We start from the raw sequence: 7,502 nt of genomic DNA, 5'->3' as shown, positions 1-7,502 counted from the left end.
TTGTGTTTATCATCTGTTTTCCCCTCTAGGATGTAGCTTACCATGTCTCAGTGTCCTTGTTTGTATTTAGCATGTTTTCTAGCATATAGTCGGTGTTCAGTAATTTTTTTTTATTTCTATTTTTTTGGCCACCACGCCTAGTTTATATGCTACTGGGGATTAAACCCTGGGCTTCATACAAGCTATGCAAGCATTCTGCCAATTGATTCACATTTCCAGACCTGGTTTTTGTTTTTGCTTTTGTTTTTTTTGGGGGGGGGCAGAGTCTCACTGTATAACCCAGCCTAGCTTGAAATTTACTAGGTAGATATGGCTGGTCTCTAACTTGCAGTGACCCTTCTAGCTTAGCCTCTGAGTGATAGGATTACAGGGATGAGCCAACCCATGTTTGGCTAATAAATACCTGTTAAATAAATGAATGAGCAGAGGATGACCTTTGCATCATGATTCTCTGCCTCACCCTCCAATTGCTGGGATTATAGGCATGACCACCACACTAGGCTCTTGCAGATTCCTTAAGCTAGAGAAGGCTGGTGCTTGATTTTTCCCTTGACAACATTTTCAATAAAATTAGTAAGACAGCTTCAAATTCACCAATACTATCCCCTACTCAAATCCTGTTAAACCTTCATCTCTCTGTACTTAGTCACTTGTGTTTGTAATTCCAGTGCCGGGGAAGTGAGTACAAGAGGATCCGTGGGGCTTGCCAGGGCCCTTTGAGAGGCTCGTCCTCAAAGAACAAGGTAGATGAAATCCAAGTCAGTGAAGCAAGTCAAACTGGCTTCTTCTCAAGACAAAGGCTTCCTAGTGATGCTCTGACCAGGTAAGAATCATGAACTTGGCCAGATGTGGTGGTATACATCTTGAATTCCAGTACTTGGGAGGTAGAGGCAGGTGGATCTATGTGAGATTGAGGCCAGCCTGGTCTACATGGCAAGTTCCAGGCTAGCTGGGGCTACAGGGAGATAACAAGGTCTTGCTGGCACTCCTGGGCTCAAATGATCCTTCTGGCTTAGCCTCCCAAGTAGCTGAGACCACAGTAAGACACCTATAATGGTTAGTTTTGCCAACTTATATGGTGATTTGAATGAGAAATAGCCTCTAGGGCCTCAAATATTTGAACAATTGGTCCCTAGTTGATGGAATTGTTTGGGGACGTTTAGGAAGTGCACTCTGCTGGAGGAAGTATTTTACTGGGGGCTTTGAGAGTTCACAGCGTCAACCCTGTTGAACTTTCTCTGAGTCGTGTTTTGTGGTTGAAGACGTGATCTCTGCTTCCTGCTCCTGTTCCTCACTGCCATGCCTCCCTGCCATGATGGATTCTTACCCCTCTGAAACTGTAAGCCAAAATATACTCTTTCTTCCATAAATTGCTTTTGGTCATGGTGTTTGATCACAGCAACAAAAAGTAGTTAATACAACTTGACACTTGACACAATCTAGACTTACTTGGGAAGAGAGCCTCAAAGAGGGATTGTTTAGATTAGTTTGACCTGTGGTCGTGTCTGTGGGCGCTGGTTCTGATTATGTAATTGATGTGGGAAAACCCAGTCCCCTCTGGGAAGCACTGTCAGTTGGGTCCTGGAATGTATAAGAAGAGGAAGTCAAGCTGAGTTGTGGGCATACATGCACGAATTCTCTCTCTGCTGAGGTGACTAGTTGCTTAAGTTCTTGCCTTGACTTCCCTGAAGTGATGGACTGTACCCTGAATTGTAAGGCAAATAAACCCATTCTCTCTAAAGTTGCTTTTGTATTTTATCATAGCAACTGAAATGAAACTAAGACAGCATCATGCTAAGCCTGAGTATGTTTTATGAATCTCGAGTTATGATTTATAATTTTTATGTAGGTGCAATGAGGGCAAGAAGGTTACCTGGCCTGGAAGAGGTGAGCCTGGAAGCCCATGTCTCCTGACATATGGGCATAAGCTAGAAAGTGAATCTTCAAGCTGTGTTTTTCACAGAGAGCCAGCAATTCCAGAAGACTGTACTAGCACCCTAAAGCTCTTTAACCAGCAGAACATACATGGTGAAGAAAAAAAAAGCAGTCAGTCATTCCAAAGTTTTATCCGGCCCCTCTGGTCAGGAGGTCAGTCTTGTCTGAGTTTTATGGTGTTGGAGTATTTCTCCTTACTAACCTCTTTCTGTAACAGGGGGAGGGTTTGCAAACACCAAGGCCCTTGAGTCTTGCATTCCTCCTGAGCTCCTCATTTGGAGGACATTTAAATCAAAGGTTAACTCAGAACAAACAAACCATTATCAGTGTGTGTGTGTGTTCTTTCTTACAGAAATGAAGTACACATGTGCTCTTATAATATAGACCAATATAGACTCTGAAGTGCTCTGTCAAAACGTGTTCCCAGGGTGGCTGAGATGGCTCAGTGGGTAAAGACACTTGTAACCAAGTCTGATGACCTGAGTTCAATCCCCAGAACCCACAGTTTAGAAGAAGAGAACAAACTTCTGAAAGCTGTCCTCTAACCTCTACACGGGTACTATGGTATGTGTGTACAGCAATAAATAATTTAAAAAAATGTTTACAATGGGGCTGGAGAGATGGCTCAGTGGTCAGTGGTCAAGAGCACTGGCTGCTCTTGCAGAGGACCCAGGTTCAGTTCCCAGAGCCCACATAGTGCATAACAAATGTCCATAACTCCAGTTCCAGGGGGTCTGATGCCCTCTTCTGACCTCTGTAGGCCTTGCATGACCAAGATGCACTTACGTACATGCAGGCAATGTACTCATACACATGAAAAAAAAAGCTTCCAACATAAGAGCAGTTGTCCCCTCCCTGAGAGTCTATTATCTGTGCCCCGTGCCATGCTCCTCTCCCACAGCTCTGCCTTCGGCTTGCTTTCTCCTCCCTTTGCCAACATATCAACCTGTTCTAAACCAAATATACATGGCCAGTCAGGAGGGAAATCACTTGATATCCAAGACAAATGACTGGTAAATAAAGTAACATACTGGACTGAGCCCCACCTGGATCTGAGCGCAAATCCTAAGCTTGCCTCTTTAGACCATCTCCTTCCCATTTTCCATTTCCATGACCCTGTGAATTAATGCCACAATGGAATGGGATAGGAATGGAAGATCATCCTTACCTCAGAGGAACGCAGAGTTGGGGTCTACAGCAGAGCCTGCTTTGTGCCTCTCACATTTCCTATAATCCCTTCAGTCATGAGAACCAGAAGCTCTGATGTCAGCCTTGATGATGCCTCTCACACTATATTAGTTACTTTTCTGTTGCTGGAATAAAGCACCACGACCAAGGCAATTTATAGAAGAGTTTTTGGCTTACAGTTCCATGATAGAAAAGAGCCCATCATAGTGGGGAGGTATGACAGCAAGCAGCAGGAGAGGAAACTGAGAGATCACATCTTCAACATCAGACATGAAGCAGACAGCGTGAACTGGAAGTGGGGGAAGACTATGAACTCTCAAAGCTCACCTCCAGGGATGTACTTCCTCCAGCAATCTCCATGACCTCCCCAAACAGTGCCACTAACCTGGGATTAAGTATTCAAATACTTGAGCCCGTGGGGGATATTTTTCATTCAGACCACTACATTCACCTTCTCTGCCCTGTAAAACCCATCACCAAATCTCATCAGTGCTACTTGTAAGGTCTTCCAGTGAGGTGATTGTTAGAGTGCCCCCCTCTCTCATTTGCCTCTTTCCCTGACCCCAGCCAAGCTCTCCTTTCTTTTCCCTGGGCACTCTAACAATCACCTCACTGGCTTACCCCACAGGCCCCTTTCAGATCTATTCTTCAGCGTTAGCAAAGTGTCACTTTACCCCTCTCTCATGAGCAAAAGTCTTTCAATGCTTCCTTTTGTTTGAGGCTAGAGGGAAGATTCCAGCCTGCTCTGGTCCCTTACCCAAGGACATCTAGAGATGTAGCATTGCAAAGATTCTCAGACTGTTCTAGGCACAGACGACTGAGATGGTGCCACAGTCAGGATGTCATCAGGCAGATGACTGAGCAAAACACATCTTTCTACAAAAAATGTCTGACCCTTATTTTTTTCCAGAGTCAGGAAGAGTGGGCCACATGGAGGCCCTCTCCTAGGTTAGAGAAGTCAGTCTTGCATTTTCTATTTTTAATTTTTTTCTTTTAGTTTATATGTGTGTCTGCATGCATGTATGCGGACTTGCTTGGAGGTGTCTTTGTTTCTGATCTTCCTTGCTTACATATCCCAAACTTGTTCATTCAAGTAAGAGAGTTTCAGCAAGATAGTATATTTAGGGGCGGGAGCGATGGCTCAGTGGTTAAGTGTGCTTGCTATTCTTTCAGAGGAACTGAGTTCAGGTCCCAGAACTCATACTGGGCAGCTCACAACTGCTTGTAACTCCAGATCCAGGGGATTCCACACATTCATCTGGCCTCTGTGGGTTCATGCATACATGTGACATACCCTCACATAAACACACACATACATATAAATAAAAATAAATTTTAACAAATAGTACACTTAATTCTTCACCAACTAGTGTCCCCCTATTTAGTCCCCCAAAGCATTGCAGATGCCTCTAGATACCTATTCTCTTTTTTAAAATTTATTTTTTATTTTATATATATGAGTGTATTGCCTATAGCTGAGTGTGGTGGCACACGCCTTTAATCCCAGCACTCAGGAGGCAGAGGCAGGCGGTTCTCTGTGAGATTGAGGCCAGTCTGGTCTACATAGTGAGTTACCAAACCTGGGTCCTCTGCAAGAGTAGCCAGTGCTCTTAACTGCTGAGCCATCTCTCCAACCCCAGATACTAATTTATCTTGATTCCTTTGGGGCATAAAACACAAACCAACTTCAGCTAATCAAACAAAAGAATAATTTATTGACCAGCCTGATCAGGTAGCATATAGCCAGCAGAAGCTGGAGATCCACTCTTGAAATGGGACAGGAAGCAACAGAAACTGGTCAATTATTTTATCTGAGAGTTACAGAGGGACTGGGTGTGATCTAAGCATTCATTTCCAATGATGCATCACTCTAAGATTCAGTCTTGGGTCTGGGGGCTCAAATAGCAGAACACTTTGCCCTAGCATATGTGAGGTTCTAGGTTTGATCCCCAGCACAGTAGAGGAAAAGATAATATTCAGTTTCTTGGGACAGGGCGGGGGGGTGGTGGCTCAAGCATGTGTACCTGAGATTGGATCTGCAGCACCCATGTAAAACACTGAGTGTGGAGACATGTGCTTATAATCCCAGCCCAGAGTAAGTGAATACCGGAGAAGAATCCCTGGAGCTTGGTGACTGGCCAGGCTAGCTGAATCTGTGTGCTTGAGGTTCAGCGAGAGATCCTGTCTCAGAACATACAGTGGAAAGCTGTTGAGGAAGACACCTGACATCTATCATCTATCTATCTATCTATCTATCTATCTATCTATCTATCTATCTATCATCTATCTATCATCTGTCTATCTATATCAATCATCTATCTATCTTTCTATCATCTATCTATCTATCTATCTATCATCTATCTATCACCTATCTATATGCACAGACACATGCATGTGTACACCTGCACACATGTGTACATATATAAACATGTGCACACAATCTCAGGAGATACTGTGATATCCCTGCCCAGACCACCTGCCCACCTCTTGGCTATGGTGAAAAGTCTCGTGATTATACCACCAAGAGTATAAGAGAGAGGGTTAACTCCCCAAATAAAAATTGGGGTGCTGTTTCCAAGGAAGGGGAAATGGATACTGAGCAATTAAAATAAAAACCTCAAATGCCTGTGTGGCCTCCTGCCCGGCACGTCAGAGACAGCATAGAGCAACTCTGCCACACTCCTTGTCCAGCCTGTTCCATGATTACAGGACTTTGACCCCAGCTGCTGTTATGTTATCACTGACCATGGAAGCTCATCAGTGCCTGGGTCCATGACAGTTTGCCCAGAAAAGCTTCAAGGGTGCCCTCTAGGGACTGAAGGTAGGCATAACCTCTTAGAGGAGAGGAATTCAAAATAGATTACTGACCAGAAGAATCTCACCAGCCTGAGCCCCAGGGTATGGCACTCAAGTAGGTGTCTGGCTCTCTCCCACTTATAAACAACATCATTTATTCTGAAACATGTAGAGAGTACCTGAGGGTGTCAGTATTTTGTTTTAATTTGTTTCTGTGGGGTTAGGGATTGAACCCTGGGCTTCACACATGCTGAACACTAACCACTGAGCTACATCTTTGACTCCATTAGACTTTGGAGGTCATCAGCCTTCTGACCTTAGACGTCTCTCTCCATTTCTTGGTTCTGCTCTAGTCATCCTACAATGCTTTTACTTTCCCTTTCTCCACCAATGTCTCACACTGGGACCCAGAATGGAGCAGCAAATGTTGGCTGTCAAGTGACACAGTCCATGGAAGTTCAGAGGAGAAGCCACTGTGGGTATGGCATCCAACCGTGAGGCTGGGAAGCCCCAGTCCTGTTACTGATGGGGAGTATACCTATTACAGTCACATTATCAGCCCAGGGATAAGATTGGGTTTGTTTTGTTAGCCAATCAAAGAATTAAAAGGCAGGGGGAAAATATCAGACATAGCAGATATTTTATTTAGAAAGAATGAAGATTCACAAATATAAGAGAGAGAGAGAGAGAGAGAGAGAGAGAGAGAGAGAGAGAGAGTCTAAACTTGCAGTGATCATCTGGCCTCCCAAGTGCTAGTTTACAGACATGAGCCACCATACCTGGATCTCATTCCAAATATTATTCAGCATTTGCTGTATTTGAGAGTCAGTGCTAGATACTAGTGATGCTTGATTTACAGTCTTGGGGAAATGAGACATTAATCAAATGAATGTACACACATCATTAACCCGTGATGCTGGCCGTGCGGGGAAAGCATGAGAAATGTTAAGAGTTGATGGTGGAAGGACCTGTTTTCTGTAGTTCAGAGGAGAGTTCCTTGAGCCGTGGTTGCTGGCTAAGCTGCTACCTGAAGGATGAGTGGAAAGAAATGGGTGGAGAAGGGAACTAGGGAGAAGAGCTAGGAAGAGGTAATTTCCTGCAGGTGAGGATGAACTAGTGGTGTCCGAGAATAGAAAGTTCCCAGTGCCTGTGTGAGAGGGAAGGTCTGGGAAAGCGGGAATACAAAGTGGGATCTTGGGTTGTGGTGGGAGTTTGGTCCATGAAAAACCAAATGGTTTTAAATTTAAATGGCCTCTGTGTGCAGGATGGATTTAAGGAGAGAAAGAAGATATTTAGGAAGGAGGAGGAAGGGTAGTTTCCATCAGCAGAGAGAATGGAAATGGAGGAAGTGGATGAAAAGGTGCTGAGGTATTTTGGGTTTGGAATTGAGAAGACCTGATAATGCATTGGAGGTGGAGGGCTCCAGGCTTGGACACTCGCCTTCTTCCCTTTTGCATCAAAATAGGCAGTGATTTTCATCTTCATCCCAACAGTGGCCTCATTAAGATCGAGCTTATAGGTGGGTGATCTTAGTGCAACCAGGTGAAGGACCTGGCTCCACTGACCTGTAGTTCCCAGCCTTC

The 7,502-nt window shown here is 44.4% G+C and overlaps 1 long non-coding RNA gene across 3 annotated transcripts in view; it reads left to right on the top strand.

Moving 5' to 3' along the window:
- Positions 1–476: 476 nt before the first annotated feature.
- The window catches only part of LOC115066992, a 28,276-nt gene continuing 21,250 nt past the window's right edge, over positions 477–7,502 (top strand). Inside the window, exons 1-3 of one of the 3 annotated variants that reach the window (XR_003846430.1) lie at positions 477–573; positions 669–823; positions 2,288–2,423. This is a non-coding gene — a long non-coding RNA (uncharacterized LOC115066992). Of the gene's footprint in view, positions 574–668; positions 824–1,163; positions 1,333–2,287; positions 2,424–7,502 lie in introns of those variants that run through there. The other 2 variants (XR_003846432.1, XR_003846431.1) reach the window with 2 other exon arrangements.

Source organism: Nannospalax galili, unplaced genomic scaffold (genome assembly GCF_000622305.1).
Source record: "Nannospalax galili isolate Female #2095 unplaced genomic scaffold, S.galili_v1.0 scaffold543, whole genome shotgun sequence".
Lineage (NCBI taxonomy): Eukaryota > Metazoa > Chordata > Mammalia > Rodentia > Spalacidae > Nannospalax > Nannospalax galili.
The sequence above is the reverse complement of the archived record's forward strand: the minus strand, read 5'-3'. Positions and strand labels throughout refer to the sequence as shown.